This window comes from Triturus cristatus, chromosome 7 (genome assembly GCF_964204655.1).
Source record: "Triturus cristatus chromosome 7, aTriCri1.1, whole genome shotgun sequence".
In the NCBI taxonomy this organism is placed as follows: Eukaryota; Metazoa; Chordata; class Amphibia; order Caudata; family Salamandridae; genus Triturus; species Triturus cristatus.
In genome coordinates this window covers 1097229707-1097245587 of record NC_140590.1, presented here as the reverse complement: position 1 = coordinate 1097245587, position 15881 = coordinate 1097229707, and the positions used below count along the sequence as shown (strand labels likewise).

General features: G+C 40.7%; 1 pseudogene; it reads right to left on the bottom strand.

Annotated features, from left to right (window-relative positions):
• Positions 1-622: 622 nt before the first annotated feature.
• Positions 623-15881, bottom strand: part of LOC146811152 (homeobox protein Hox-D13 pseudogene) — a 48669-nt pseudogene continuing 33410 nt past the window's right edge.

Below are 15881 nucleotides of genomic sequence, written 5' to 3'. Positions count from 1 at the left end.
TATTCATTACCATTCAACAGATGCCAAAGAACTGTGGCTTTTCCAAGAAAATCACGTTCACGTACATTTCTAGAACATGTCAGACTGACATCGCTTTCTTAGACGACAGCACAGACATAATATAAACACAAACCCCCACACACATATGATGCACAAACGCACATACACACATATGCCATGTACACACACACACCATGCACAGACCACGCACACACGCACCATGAACGCACACACTACACACACATACCATGTATACACACACACACACCCCACATCATGCACATGCACCGTGTATTCTGTCTCTCTGTGAAGCCACGCATCTGCCTTGGTCGTTCAGTTTCTTAACATGAGTGTTCTGTAATGAGCATTGCTGGCACTGTTTTAGCAAACATCCTGGAAATGCACTGGTGATTTTTCAATAAAATTCACAAAACATTCCTGACTCTAGGGCACATTTTTAACAGTCGAATTAAGTGAGTAAATTTAAGTGTATATGGTTGTAAATACTGAAATCCGCAAAGTATTTGCAAAATCTACCATTTCAGATCTGACCAAGAAAAGGCAGTGGGGTTTGGCAAAAGTGCCCCAGGTTGTCTTTTAGACAGATACAGCTGTCCCAGCCTCACCAATGAGAAGGATAAAAGCCCTCAACTGTGAAGGATGACTTCCAGAAGTGTGCAGCCTGAGGCTGCTCCTTGGCACAGTACACCCCGCCGCTCCAGCCATTCGCCAGAGTCCATGACGGGTAGCTGTCCATGGAGATGTATGCTTTATGCCTGGGTTTGCCCGGTTCAAAGCCAGACACCATGTCGATGTACCCTGGCATGTGCTAATAGGGCCCGGGGTACCCCTGAAAGTAGGAGACTTCCTTGGACCACGAGGGCCCCTCGCTGCCCTGTGTGCTACCCCCGCTGACCAAGGCGAGCACATCTATGTGCTTCTCCACTGGGAAGGCGCCATAAGGGGATGGCTTCAGGGCGATTTGCTGGACACCCACCCTGTGGACATGCAGCAGCTGTAGTAGCCATTCCCAAAGTGGTAGCCATAGCCAAGAGAGGGCGCGCTGCCCCCGTGGAGCCATCCTTGCCAGAGTCTGAGGGCGCACCAGTGGATGATCTCTCCGGTCCCAAGAAGGTGAAGCCAGATGTTGCTCTGCCAGCGGTGAGCCTGAAGACATTAGGGAGGCAAGGAAGCTCTGGGCCTGGTCATTGGAAGAGGTGCACTCCGCTCGGAGCCCTTCATGTCCCTCTTACGGGCCTGCACACGGCACTCTCCTCCATATCCGGCCAGGCATGGCAGAGTCAGGCATTCCCTGAAGCAGGTTAGGTCATCTTGGTGAGGTTATAAACAATAACCTCCAGCCAGAGAGAGGGAAGTGGGTGGAATGTGTGTGCAGCGTGGCAAGTGCAAGGCCATTGGCCATCTGAGACAACATGGTCCTAGAGTGCTCAGAACTTCTCTGCCCTCAGTCCCCTTCACCAGGTTATCTCGCACCCAATCTCCTGCGCACAGGTCCTTCTGCAAGAGGAGTCTTTTCCCATCCGACCATTCAACAATGAGGCCTTCAGCACTCTGCCCCCTCGCCCCCACCACCACCTGCCACAACAAGGAGGGCTCTTGCCTCCAGCACAACGACTACCCACATCCCCTTCCACAAGGATTGATTCTGCCCCAATCCAGCCCCCATCCCTCCTGTCCCCTTACTGTCCCCCAGAAGGAGGAAGGCCCCTGACCACTGACCCTCAGCAAGGAGGAGGGCTCATGCACCCACACTCTCCGCAAGATGGGCCATTGCGCAACATGCCTATCCAGCCAGGCCTCCCTGCAAGGAGTCTGCTGAATACAACCCTTCATAAATGGACCCGTGTCCCCTGCACCCCAGCACCCATCGGAAAAGCAGCTCCTGCCCACACACTTTCGCTTCAAAGGCATGTTCTCCATCAAGCCCGGGCTGCGCATGCACTGGGTTATACGTTAAATGAGTCAGGGGCAGGCGTGCAACACCCTTTGGGCTCACCGGGCTTCAGCCCCCGCCCCCCCCTGTTGTGTGTATCAGCCCTGCTGAGACAGATTCGCTGGCTGGCGACCTTCTAATTGAGGCCGCACCCGAGTACTTCACAGGTCCTTAAATGACCATTTACTTATTAATGAGGCTTTTGTTGTGTTTCACCCCTTCTTAGAGCCACTCTGCCTATGGCTGGAAAAACTAGCCCCCCCCAAAATATTTGTCAGCCCCCCAAAATTTGGCTCTAGTTGCCCGCCTGGTCAGGGGAGACATGGGGACAAGAGGCAGATGTTTCCAAAGCCCAGACTATGCCACTTTCCTCTTGTAGGGCACATGTGAAGAAGCGCTGAGATTAAATTAAATTAAATTATAATTGGTTGCACTCAGTTGTGTAAGGCAGCGTAGAAGAAACAAACTGTGTAAATTAGATGCATGCATGGTACATGTTTAGAGGGTACCATTTGAAGAAGGAGGTTATCTCCTAAAGGGCAGACCCCCTTACAAAATAGAGCCGAGTGGTCAGGCCATCCTTCAGAGTGAGGTTGGGGGCTTGCTGCCCTCAGTTGTTGTGTTAGGCAGGACTGAATGAAAGAACCTTGTAAATACATGCAAGGGATGTGTTTACGGGCTACCCTCTGGTCAGGGATCCTCTCAGAATGTCATCATTCCTCACCCAATAAGTTGTCAGTGGGCAGTGAAAGGCGTTGCCTCCCTAAAGGGAGGGGTACAGGATTCAGCGTGCAGATGCTTGTGTAAAGCAGTGGTGAAGAAAGGGGCCTTTTATATATATGCATGTGATATGTTTACAGGGTAAGCACCCTCTCTCCTTAAGAGCAAACATTTTTCATTTTTGGGGTACATTCACCTCCCACATACACACAATAGCCTTGCAATTTACCACTCACTTAACCGTGGGGATATTTTAACAAGTGCTACGAGGCGGCAGTCGGTCGCAAGGGAGCTCTTTGCAAAAATAATTGAACCAAGACTCTATGGAAAGTCGTAGGTTGGCAACAACAACCAAAACAACTGCTCATGACCACATGGAACCTCATGGAGGTCTGTAGTCAGGGGCCTTCAATCCCTTTACTCGGATCTAGGAAAGGTGTAGGGACAGGGGAGTTTGGTATATTGTACAGAAAGCATTTACACCAATGAAGGCGCCTTCCAGCTTCAGAAGTCATCACCAGTTGCGAGCTGTGTGTCTGTCTATGAGCAGACGAAGGGACGTACACTGCGCACTTTGAAACTTGTAGTGTATTAAGAGAGGCAACCTGTATATTAGAAGTAGAATTTATATGTGTGTTTATTTGAGTGCACACGTGTAGGCAGAGGGAGTTTTCAACACAAGTTTCTCTTACAAAACATAAACTGTAATTGTATTTGAAAATAAACCCAATGAAAAAATGCACTGTCTCATTAAAGACTGAAGCACATCAATAAAAGCATTTCCGCAAAAAAAAGAAAAAAACGTTTGAAGGCTTTACAAAAATGTTTGTGCACTTCATTGAATCAGTAACTTACATCTACACAGAACAATTCAGTGTCATACCATGAGTTCCTGCACTTTTACACTAACTTGTTAGCATTTTAGTATCGATCTGTGATGTGATTTGTTTTAAAGTACCGTGAGTCAACTATTATGGTACTTTTAAGAAGTCAGTTTTTTGCACTATTGTAGCCTGAGCCCAATGTTTCCTTAATTCTAGTTGTGAAGTTCTACTTCTAATGATTTTATTTTATTTGTGAGCAACAGTGGCTGAATATGCACATTGTTCTAGTGAGCAGTATGAAGGTACTCTCAGCACGAGTGATCACATTTAACACCCTGTAATGCAGATTTAGTAGAATTAACATTCATGTGTCTGAATGCGCATTTATGCGAGTGAACATGGGTGCATCTCTGTGCATTCGATACTGTCGCACATGCCATTATGTCGACATAACATCTGGATACACAGAGGGAATACGTTTGTGAGTATTGTATCCGTTATCTTTTCGGTGGAGGTGTTATTGTTCACTGTGGTTATGGTCGTCACTCTTTCTTTTTTCTTCAATCAGGTGATTATTTTGTATGATTTTTAAAGTTCTGCCTGGTTCCAGTTTTTTCTAGGCATGTTACAAATTTCTCATTTTTTATATATTTGTTTTAAATATGCTAAAAATCAGTTAAACAACCTATTTTAAATCTTGGTCAATTTTCGCCAAACGTCTGGCACAGATGAATTATTTGCAGAATGCATTAGAAATTTGCTTTACTATGACCAAAAAATGCCTAAGTTATGAGGAGCATGCTCTTTTAAAAGTTGCTCACAGAAACTGAAATAGGCTTTCAACACACAATTACGAATGTGTGTGACACGCACACACACACATACACACATACACAAAACAATGGAAAATCTAAAAATCTGCAGAACAAGGTTCCAGTCTTGGCGTCGGCTCCACATCCTGTGATTCTGGGCACGCCGCTCAACCTCCCGGTGCCTAAAAGATTATTGAGACCTTATGTATTTGCAACGTTTGCTCATATAAAGTGCTCCAATTTCTCTTGGTTCTTTCTGCACCTTTCTTCCTCTTTCTGCACATATCCTACCTCTGTAGGCATAATTAGAAACTATAATTTAAAAAACCTTTGAAATTCTCTAAAAAAACATAGGTTTTAGTGACATTATAGTTAGAAATTAGCATTTAAAAAACCTTAGAAACGCACTGAAAAAAACCACAGGTTTCAGGGACGTTAAAGTTAATTGGACATATCACACGTACAAAACCAGAGAAATTCAGCCGTTATAGTTAGTTCAGCTAACTATAACTCGCTCCCCCGCAATGCACTGCTGATGACGTCACATATTACATCATTCATGACATATTTTCGCCAAACGTCATAACTTTACATATTTGAGCAATACGGGGATCTGTATGCAGAAAATGTCAAATTATGTATTGTATTGTAAATATATATAAAATAATCCATATGTTTTTACAATGTATAATATTTGAGTAATAAGTTTACATTGAACATAGTATGTTGTCTATTTCGATTCAGGCAAATTTAGCACTTGCACTTTAAATAGGATCCTCACAGTTTGAGCCATGTCATGTGATCAAGGCTGTGGGGTGGCCGAAACACGTCATGGCGGACTGACTTGGTGGCAATAAAGAATACAATGCACCTCCTTGGGTTCACACTCGTTTATTTCTACGAAGGAAAAGCAACAACATAAAATCTATTTAAACAAACAGTCTAATATAAATTAAAACATGAAATAAATATTTCTTTTGAAATTGAACTGCTGGGAGTGCATCCTGCTAGCAGAACAACTTTGGGACATATATATCTATCTATATATATATATATATATATATATATCTATATTACCTACTGGCGGTCGCCAGTAGGTAGTTATAGTTAGGACCACGTTTCCATAGGAAAACCTCAACATTCTATTTTGAATAACTTTAACGCCGGTCGACGAATCCTCGCGAATTTCTCAAAATAGGTGGGGCGCTACGCTCCGCTCCTACCCTGAAAGTCTCGGGGGGATTCGTCAAGCGGGGGCTGAGATAAAAGGGGGGTCCCAAAACGCGTTTTTCCCATGCATTTTTCCATAGGACCTTTAGAACGAGCTACAGCCCGAACGGCTGAACAGAATTACTAGAAATTTGGCAGAGAGGTAGTCCCTAGGTCAAGGAAGTGCCTTTTGTAGGTTTGGTGTAAATCTGTTCAGTAGATTCTGAGAAAATAGCCTTTAAATCAATATATATATCTGAGCCCGCTTACGGTACGCTTACCGTACGCTTACCGTACGCTTACCGTAAGCTTACGGTGGCGTGCGCGAGCGCGATTCTGATTGGCTCTTAGATCTTAGTAAACATTCGAATCGGCCGAAACCAGGAAGCGAGGTCCGCCATTTTGTCTCTCGCACTGAGTGTTGTTTATCAAACATGATGGCCAAAAACATGTTACGGGGCTGTTTTGACAACTCCCTCCCACATAGTCATGTTTAGGGAGTCCCCAAACATCCCCCAAGAGCAAAAACGGTTTTATTTTTTTTTCGGCAATTTCGCGGGGTACGCTTACCGTACGCTTACCGTAAGCTTACCGTACGCTTACGGTAAAAAAATAAAAATAAAAAAAACACTATCCACACTTACCCCACCCCCTGTGCTTTTGGTGGCCGCAGGCCACCAAATGTGCAGGGCTTATTAATAGAGAAAAAAAACGTAATTTTGGCAACATGAAATTATAAAATCGAAATAAAAAAAACACTATCCACATTGACCTCACCCCCTGTGCTTTTGGTGGCCGAAGGCCACCAAATGTACAGGGCTTATTAAAGTTGATAAAAACCATGCACGGAACGAACTGCGTTAAGTGGGCGCGCACGCCACAAATGGCGTAAAGTAACTTAGCATTTAAAAAACCGTACAAATTCACTGAAAAAAACATAGGTTTCACACACGTTATAGTTAGGAAATAGCATTTAAAAAACCTTGCTAATTCACTGAAAAAACCATAGGTTTCACACATGTTATAGTTAGCTGGACATTTTACTGATAAAAAACCAATGAAATTCCCCTGTTATAGTTACTGTAGGCAACTATAACTCACGCGACCGTAATCCTCTGCTGATGACATATGTGTCTTTATGAAAAAAAAATATTTGTAATATATGTATAGCTAAAATTTAATGGAAGAAGATATGGGCAAATAAGTGTCTAAATACAGTATTAGCATCAGCAGAGGATTGCGGTCGCGTGAGTTATAGTTGCCTACAGTAACTATAACGGGGGAATTTCATTGGTTTTTTATCAGTAAAATGTCCAGCTAACTATAACATGTGTGAAACCTATGGTTTTTTCAGTGAATATATATATATATATATATATATATATATATATATATATATATATATATATATATATATATATATTACCTACTGGCGGTCGCCAGTAGGTAGTTATAGTTAGGACCACGTTTCCATAGGAAAACCTCAACATTCTATTTTGAATAACTTTGGCGCCGGTCGACGAATCCTCGCGAATTTCTCAAAATAGGTGGGGCGCTACGCTCCGCTCCTACCCTGAAAGTCTCAGGGGGATCCGTCAAGCGGGGGCTGAGATAAAAGGGGGGTCCCAAAACGCGTTTTTCCCATGCATTTTTCCATAGGACCTTTAGAACGAGCTACAGCCCGAACGGCTGAACAGAATTACTCAAAATTTGGCAGAGAGGTAGTCCCTAGGTCAAGGAAGTGCCTTTTGTAGGTTTGGTGTAAATCTGTTCAGTAGATTCTGAGAAAATAGCCTTTAAATCAATATATATATCTGAGCCCGCTTACGGTACGCTTACCGTACGCTTACGGTAAGCGTACGGTGGCGTGCGCGAGCGCGATTCTGATTGGCTCTTAGATCTTAGTAAACATTCGAATCGGCCGAAACCAGGAAGCGGCGGCCGCCATTTTGTCTCTCGCACTGAGTGTTGTTTATCAAACATGATGGCCAAAAACATGTTACGGGGCTGTTTTGACAACTCCCTCCCACATAGTCATGTTGAGGGAGTCCACAAACATCCCCCAAGAGCAAAAACGGTTTTATTTTTTTTTCGGCAATTTCGCGGGGTACGCTTACCGTACGCTTACCGTAAGCGTACGGTAAAAAAATAAAAATAAAAAAAACACTATCCACACTTACCCCACCCCCTGTGCTTTTGGTGGCCGAAGGCCACCAAATGTACAGGGCTTATTAATAGGTAAAAAAAACTAAATTTTGGCAACATGAAATTATAAAATTGAAATAAAAAAAACACTATCCACATTGACCCCACCCCCTGTGCTTTTGGTGGCCGAAGGCCACCAAATGTACAGGGCTTATTAAAGTTGATTAAAACCGTGCACGGAACGAACTGCGTTAAGTGGGCGCGCACGCCTCGAATGGCGTAAAGTAACTTAGCATTTAAAAAACCGTACATATTCACTGAAAAAACCATAGGTTTCACACACGTTATAGTTAGGAATTAGCATTTAAAAAACCTTGCAAATTCACTGAAAAAACCATAGGTTTCACACATGTTATAGTTAGCGGAAATTTTACTGATAAAAAACCAGTGAAATTCCCCCGTTATAGTTAGTGCAGGCAACTATAACTCACGCGACCGCAATCTTCTGCTGATGACATATGTGTATTTATGAAAAAAAAATATTTGTAATATATGTATAGCTAAAAATGTATGGAAGAAGACATGGGCATATAAGTGTCTAAATACAGTATTAGCATCAGCAGAGGATTGCGGTCGCGTGAGTTATAGTTGCCTGCACTAACTATAACGGGGGAATTTCACTGGTTTTTTATCAGTAAAATTTCCGCTAACTATAACATGTGTGAAACCTATGGTTTTTTCAGTGAATTTATATATATATATATATATATATATATATATATTACCTACTGGCGGTCGCCAGTAGGTAGTTATAGTTAGGACCACGTTTCCATAGGAAATCCACAACATTCTATTTTGAATAACTTTGGCGCCGGTCGACGAATTCTCGCGAATTTTTCAAAATAGGTGGGGCGCTACGCTCCGCTCCTACCCTGAAAGTCTCGGGGGGATTAATCAAGCGGGGGCTGAGATAAAAGGGGGGTCCCAAAACACGTTTTTCCCATGCATTTTTCCATAGGACCTTTAGACAGGGCTACAGCCCGAACGGCTGAACAGAATTTAATGAAATTTGGCAGAGAGGTAGTCCCCAGGTCAAGGAAGTGCCTTTTGTAGGTTTGGTGTAAATCTGTTCAGTAGAATATGAGAAAATAGCCTTTAAATCAATATATATATCTGAGCCAGCTTACGGTGCGCTTACGGTACGCTTACCGTACGCGTACGGTGGCGTGCGCAAGCGCGATTCTGATTGGCTCTTAGATCCTAGTAAACATTCGAATTCAAAACCAGGAAGCGGCGGCCGCCATTTCGTGTGTTTCACTCAGAAAAAAAAGAGTGATATCTTGAAAAGGGGGCAAGGAGGGGAGTTACAGACCCCCTAACATTTGTAAGGGGGTCAAAGAAGGACAGAAAAGTACAAAGAAAACATTTATTGATTTTAAAAAAAATCGCGGGGTACGCGTACGGTAAGCATCAACGTACGCGTACGGTAAAAAAATAAATAAATAAAAGAAATGAAATGCAGATTTAAGAGTTTAGATATTAGGGGGCTCTAAAAAGAGCCGTTGTGTTTATGAAGTGATTTTTTAGTGGTACCTACTAGTAAGTACCGATGCAGAGTCTAAGGTTCAAGAGGAAGACTCTGTTCCCTTCATCATTGAAGTGCACACCATCTCCTCTATAAATGTCTTGCATGTCATAACGCAAGTTGTTGTGGTAAATGGAACCCATACCATAGTCACGGAGGAAAGCAGAAACAGATTTGTTGACGTGCTTTCTTGCTTTGTCAATCTGCGGACAGAAATGATTGGACCAGTTCCATTTTTGCCTTTGGCATATGTTAGAGAACACAAAGGCAGTTTTAGGGAAAAGTGAAAACAATTGTGCAAAGGTGTCCTTCATAAGCATTTCCAGACCTACCCCAGTCAAAGTGCCTAGGTCATTGCCACCACAGTGCACTATTATGAGGTCAGGGTGTTGGATTTGCATGAAGGATTTCACCAATGGCATCAATTGGTGCCACTTTAACCCTCTCTGACCAATCCATTTAATGTCTACATTTGGCAAAGCAAGGTCTCTCACCATATCTGTTTTCTCTGCATACTTTTCACTCCAGAAGACATAGCTGTGCCCTACAATCCACACTGTGAACATCTTCAAAGGAGAACTGGATGCACTCAGGAGGTGTAATTCAGTAGAATGGTAAAAAGAAATGAAAGACAGTTTGGAAATGGAGGCATACATATTTTTTTCATAAACAAAAGAACTGATTGGCTGTTTCATACCATTCTAGAATAAAAACTAGGCTGTATGTGTAAATTAATAGAAGCATGTTTTGTATTGGTACAGAAAAATGTGTTACCAAAGAACAGTACTATGGATTTGCTGTTAGGTTTGAAAAGTCAAGCACTCTTGCTCTGTGGAATTGAAACATTGTTTGGTGAACTTCTGACCTAACTCCACACAGCAGTGTTCCATGAGCTGTTGCTATGGTAGCAGGCAGAAGTCAAGTTGGGGGAAGGGTACTAGGCAGAAGTCAAGTTGGGGGAAGGGTACTTTTGGAAAAGGGTTGGTTTTCAACCAATAGAAATGTGTGATTACATTTGAAAAAAAGGGGGAAGCACTGAGATTTGAAATTAACATGTATATGTGTGGAAAAAGAGAGGGAAAGTTTGCCATTATCTGGTTCTGCTGAGAGGAGAGAGGTGTAAAGAACAGAGATCCTGGCTCTGATAATCTGCTGTTTGAGTGCCACATTTCTTTCACAGCTAACTAATTTTAAAGGTGAGTTTAGAGTTTGAGAGGGGATGTATATGGTAAATTAAGAAATGAATAATAGAAATGGAATTCCTTTTGTTGAAGTTGTGTTTATTATTTTCTGTTTTGGGAGAAATTTAAATGTGAGGACCATGTAAAATAATATGGGCTATGTTTTCACCATAAATTAAGGTGTACTGGTAAAAATAAAGAATACTTTAAGGGTTTGAGGTTGGACTCAGTAATGCAAATACATTCAGCATCACTAAGGCTGGTTACCCTTGCTGGAGTGTAGGCAGTCACCCAGGTTACACATGGTGGTGGTCTGAAAAAGCAGTTTGGACATGTGCTTTTTTAAGAATCTGAAAAGTGGATTCATAATGTGTCAGTCTGTAAAAGTGTTTATCACTTGCCAAAAAAAGAGTAGTAAGTGTGCTTTCAAATTGGCAAAGAAATTTCGTTTTGTGACAAATGTGAAAACATGACTCTGTGTGCAAATAGGAATTACAGGCAGAGATTTATTGCGTATTGCTCTGGTGATTTCACAGTTGCATTAGATGGAAAGGGGGAGCCATTTTTTAGTGCAGAAGCAGACTCTTAGCACACACCCAGCTGCTTACCCTGTGGAATCATGCACAGTATTCACAAGCGAGTGGGGTTTGAGGTTTCAGTCAGTAATGCAAATACATACAGCATCACTAAGGCTGGTTGCCCTTGCTGGAGTGTAGGCAGTCACCCAGGTTACACATGGTGGTGGTCTGAAAAAGCAGTTTGGACATGTGCTTTTTTAAGAATCTGAAAAGTGGATTCATAATGTGTCAGTCTGTAAAAGTGTTTATCACTTGCCAAAAAAAAGAGTAGTAAGTGTGCTTTCAAATTGGCAAAGAAATTTCGTTTTGTGACTAATGTGAAAACATGACTCTGTGTGCAAATAGGAATTACAGGCAGAGATTTATTGCGTATTACTCTGGTGATTTCACAGTTGCATTAGATGCAAAGCGGGAGCCATTTTTTGGTGCAGAAGCAGACTCTTAGCACACACCCAGCTGCTTACCCTGTGGAATCATGCAGAGTATTCACAAGCGAGTGGGGTTTGAGGTTTCAGTCAGTAATGCAAATACATACAGCATCACTAAGGCTGCTTGCCCTTGCTGGAGTGTAGGCAGTCACCCAGGTTACACATGGTGGTGGTCTGAAAAAGCAGTTTGGACATGTGCTTTTTTAAGAATCTGAAAAGTGGATTCATAATGTGTCAGTCTGTAAAAGTGATTATCACTTGCCAAAAAAAAGAGTAGTAAGTGTGCTTTCAAAATGGCAAAGAAATTTCGTTTTGTGACTAATGTGAAAACATGACTCTGTGTGCAAATAGGAATTACAGGCAGAGATTTATTGCGTATTGCTCTGGTGATTTCACAGTTGCATTAGATGGAAAGGGGGAGCCATTTTTTGGTGCAGAAGCAGACTCTTAGCACACACCCAGCTGCTTACCCTGTGGAATCATGCATAGTATTCACAAGCGAGTGGGGTATGAGGTTTCAGTCAGTAATGCAAATACATACAGCATCACTAAGGCTGCTTGCCCTTGCTGGAGTGTAGGCAGTCACCCAGGTTACACATGGTGGTGGTCTGAAAAAGCAGTTTGGACATGTGCTTTTTTAAGAATCTGAAAAGTGGATTCATAATGTGTCAGTCTGTAAAAGTGATTATCACTTGCCAAAAAAAAGAGTAGTAAGTGTGCTTTCAAAATGGCAAAGAAATTTCATTTTGTGACTAATGTGAAAGCATGACTCTGTGTGCACACAGGAATTGTTTTTAGATATTTAATTGGTGAAGGTGTTATTGTGATTTCCAAGTATACGAAAGGGGTTTATAGTATTTTAAGATTTCTAAAGAACATAAAAAATGTAGTAATATATTTAAATAAAATAAAGGAATTCTTTTTTTAGTTTTTTTCAGGTATTGCTGAAGAGCAGTGAACAAAATTTAAGATGCCTACAAAATCCAGAGTAAAGAAAGACCACAAAAAAAACCTATATTTGAAGACAACTAGAGGACCTAAGTTAGTGGGAGATGCTCATGTTGGGAAAAAGAAAAAATCTTCTGGTAAGCAGACAAAAAATTTTTTAAAGAACATATTCAAAAAAAGGAAAAATGTACAAAATGTCTGTACTGGAAAGAATGTTTTCAATAAAAAAGGACAGGAAAAAATTGAGAATTTAGTTAATGCAAATATACCTTCTGCAACTAAAAAGATTAACTTAAACAGAAAAACAGCGTTTAAAGAGATACGTAGAAAAATGTTTCAGAGAAGAATTATGTCCAATTTGATAAAGGATGTGAAGAAATATAAGCAAAAGGCTAAGTTTTATAAGAGAAAAAAAGAAATTGAAGCCATTGCAGCAAAGGCATTAGAATTAAAAAGGAAACTATTCATTTTAATTTTGAATAGGATGCGTACATTAGATAAAATGTTTAATGTACTGAAATCACAAAGCAAAAGGAAAAGAGTAGTGAACAGAACAAACTTTTGTAAAGTGTTTTTAGGAAAATGGATGCATAGTTCAAGTAGTGAACCTTTTTTTAATGAAGAGAGCTATTTTCAAAGTAATAGTTTGCTGCATGCAGTTGACACCAGAGGTCGTGCTTACGAAGTGAAAAATGGTTGCATAATGGAGAAGGAGATAATGGTTCCAAGAGATGAGGTACAAGTGATGGCGGATGAGGCTATGGGGAGACGTCCTAAAGCCCCAGTGTACACTTGGAATTGTAGTAGTATTTGCACTGTGCGTCAGGAATCTATTGATAAATTTCGTGAGTTTCTAAGAGAATATAGTAAAAAAAGTGTAAAACAGAAGATTAAGGTGCTTCAAAGTCTAGATCCATGCAGAGTGAGAGAGAATACTGGTTTGCAGGGTCATTCTCTGGCTTGTCTATCTAGAAAAGTGTGTAATAGTGGTTTCCATCATTTTAGGATGCTGGCTGTTCATCATACTGAAATGAGAAAGTTTGTGAGACGGTTGTATTTTGCTAAAAGTCCAGCAATAAAGTTAGATGAATTGAATAGGGCTCTGTTCCGTGGATCGGTATCAGATGTAGAGAAGGTTGTTGATGAAATTCAGTTTTGTTACTTTGGTCCTGAACAAAACAGTGCAGAAAAGGACACAGTAAATGAGGAAGAAGTGGAAGAGAATGTAGAACCCTCTGTAAGTAAGACATTTAATGATCACATAACAAATTTTGCAATAATCTCTAATGAAAGACCAAATATTACTTGTATTTGTTGCCGCAGAACTTATTATAGAAAACAAACTAGGAATGTTGATCTCTACAGAAAGAGTGAAAATGAAGATAATTATAAGTGGAAGGATTTTGCCACATATATATTTCTTGAAAATTGTTTTCAATTGGGTGAAGATCAGCGTATTTGTAAATACTGTTACAACAAGTTAGAGGAAAATAGAATGCCGACCAGAGCTGTACATAATAATTTAGAATTGGATGCTATTCCTGCTGAACTTTCTGAATTAAATACATATGAGTCTATACTCATTCAATGTGTTCATCTGTTCCAGACCATAGTACGTATGGAGCCCAAAACTGGTAAATTACCTCCTTCAGATTTACTGAGAGGTTTAAAAGGTAGAGTGGTGTATTTGCCCTTGAATTTGAAAAAAAATATGGAAACTATTGATGCGGATACTTTGGAAACTGAACCATTAATTATTCTGGTTAATGGTGTACCTACAAAGAATAAGAAGATTTGGCAGGAGCTGGTAGATGTACGGAAAGTACAAAGAGCAAATTTGTATTTGAAAAGGAATAACAAATGGTATGAATCAATTTATATAGAAGAAGAAGAAGAAGAAGAAGATTTACAAGAAGACACAGAAACACCAACTGGACAAATTGAAAAAGTGGACAAGTCAAAGGAAGAAGAAATTTATGAACATTTTAGCATACATCCTCTTCATTCAAAAGAAGTTATGGGAGACAATATTGATCTGTTTCAGATGAAGAAAGCAAAAGGAACTCCCGTGAGTGTATGGGAGGAGAGCTTGGAAGCTCGATGTTTTCCCCAGCTGTTTCCTAAAGGAAAAGGAGGACGATACGATGAACGTCCGGAACAGATTCCAGCTTCTGAGTATCGGACTACAAGACTATATGCTGAAGATCCCAGATTTCGACAAAGTATTCCTTATTTGTTCCATCTTTTATTTGAAAGCGACTTGTCTGCACTGTCTTATGCAGTAAATCACATTTTAAAAAGTGGAGTACATTTACAAAGTGTGTCTGCTAAGGATTTTATGGAGAAAGTGCAGCACCGAGATGATCATTTGGAAACACAACTGATCAATCTGATGGCTTGTCAGCGTGGGACAAATGAATATTGGTACAGACGCCATGGTGAATTAAAATGCATGTTACGGAATTTAGGAACACCAACATGGTTCGTTACCCTAAGCTGTGCTGAGTACGCTTGGGATGATTTACTGGATTTTCTACGAGAGGCAAATTCAAACATTAAAAACATCGAATACAAGACAGGAGGAGAACTGTGCTCATTGGATCCGGTTAATGTTTGCAGATATTTCAATCATAGATTTGAGGCTATGATGTCGTTCATCTGCAATAAAAAAAATCCACCTCTAGGAGAAGTAGTGGATTTCTTTTGGAGAAAAGAGTACCAGGGAAGAGGTGCTCCTCATATTCATATGCTGTTGTGGATCAAAGAAGCCCCAAAGTTTGGAACAGATGCTGATGAAGCAGTGTTATCTTACATTGAAGAATATGCAACATGTGCTATACCAAAAAACACAGAAGAGAAAAAGTTAAAGGAGCAAGTTTTACGTTTCCAATGTCATCGGTGTGGAAAATACTGTCGACGGAAATACAAGAGCAAAGATAAATACTACACTAAATGTCGATTTGGATTTCCTAGACCTGTTCTTTCAAATGGAAGAGTAAACAGTTTTATGTCATCTGTGAGACATACTATCACAAGAAAATCACCTAAGAATACCTACAACCTTAAAAGAAAAGAAGAATCAAAAAATATAAATGACTACAACCCAGTCATGTTATCCATGTGGAATGCTAACATGGATATACAGTATGTAGCTGACAATTCCATTGCTGTTGCTCGATATGTAACGTCTTACATTACGAAATCAGAAAAAACAGAATTGAAGGAAATGTGGGAAGAGATTTCTCACGAGAAAACTGTCAGTAAGAAGCTGTACAGTTTCAGTTTGAAGATGTTATCGCATCGAGAAATTGGATCCTACGAATGTTCAGATACGTTATCTTCTGCAAGTCTCTACTCGAAATCAAGAAGAATAATTTGGGCAAGTTTAGGCCTTGCAGCAATGAGAAATCGGGTACTGAAATCTGTTGGAGAAATGGAATATTTGGCCGAGAATGACCCAGAAAGTACAGATATTTTGAAATCAAACATGTTGGACA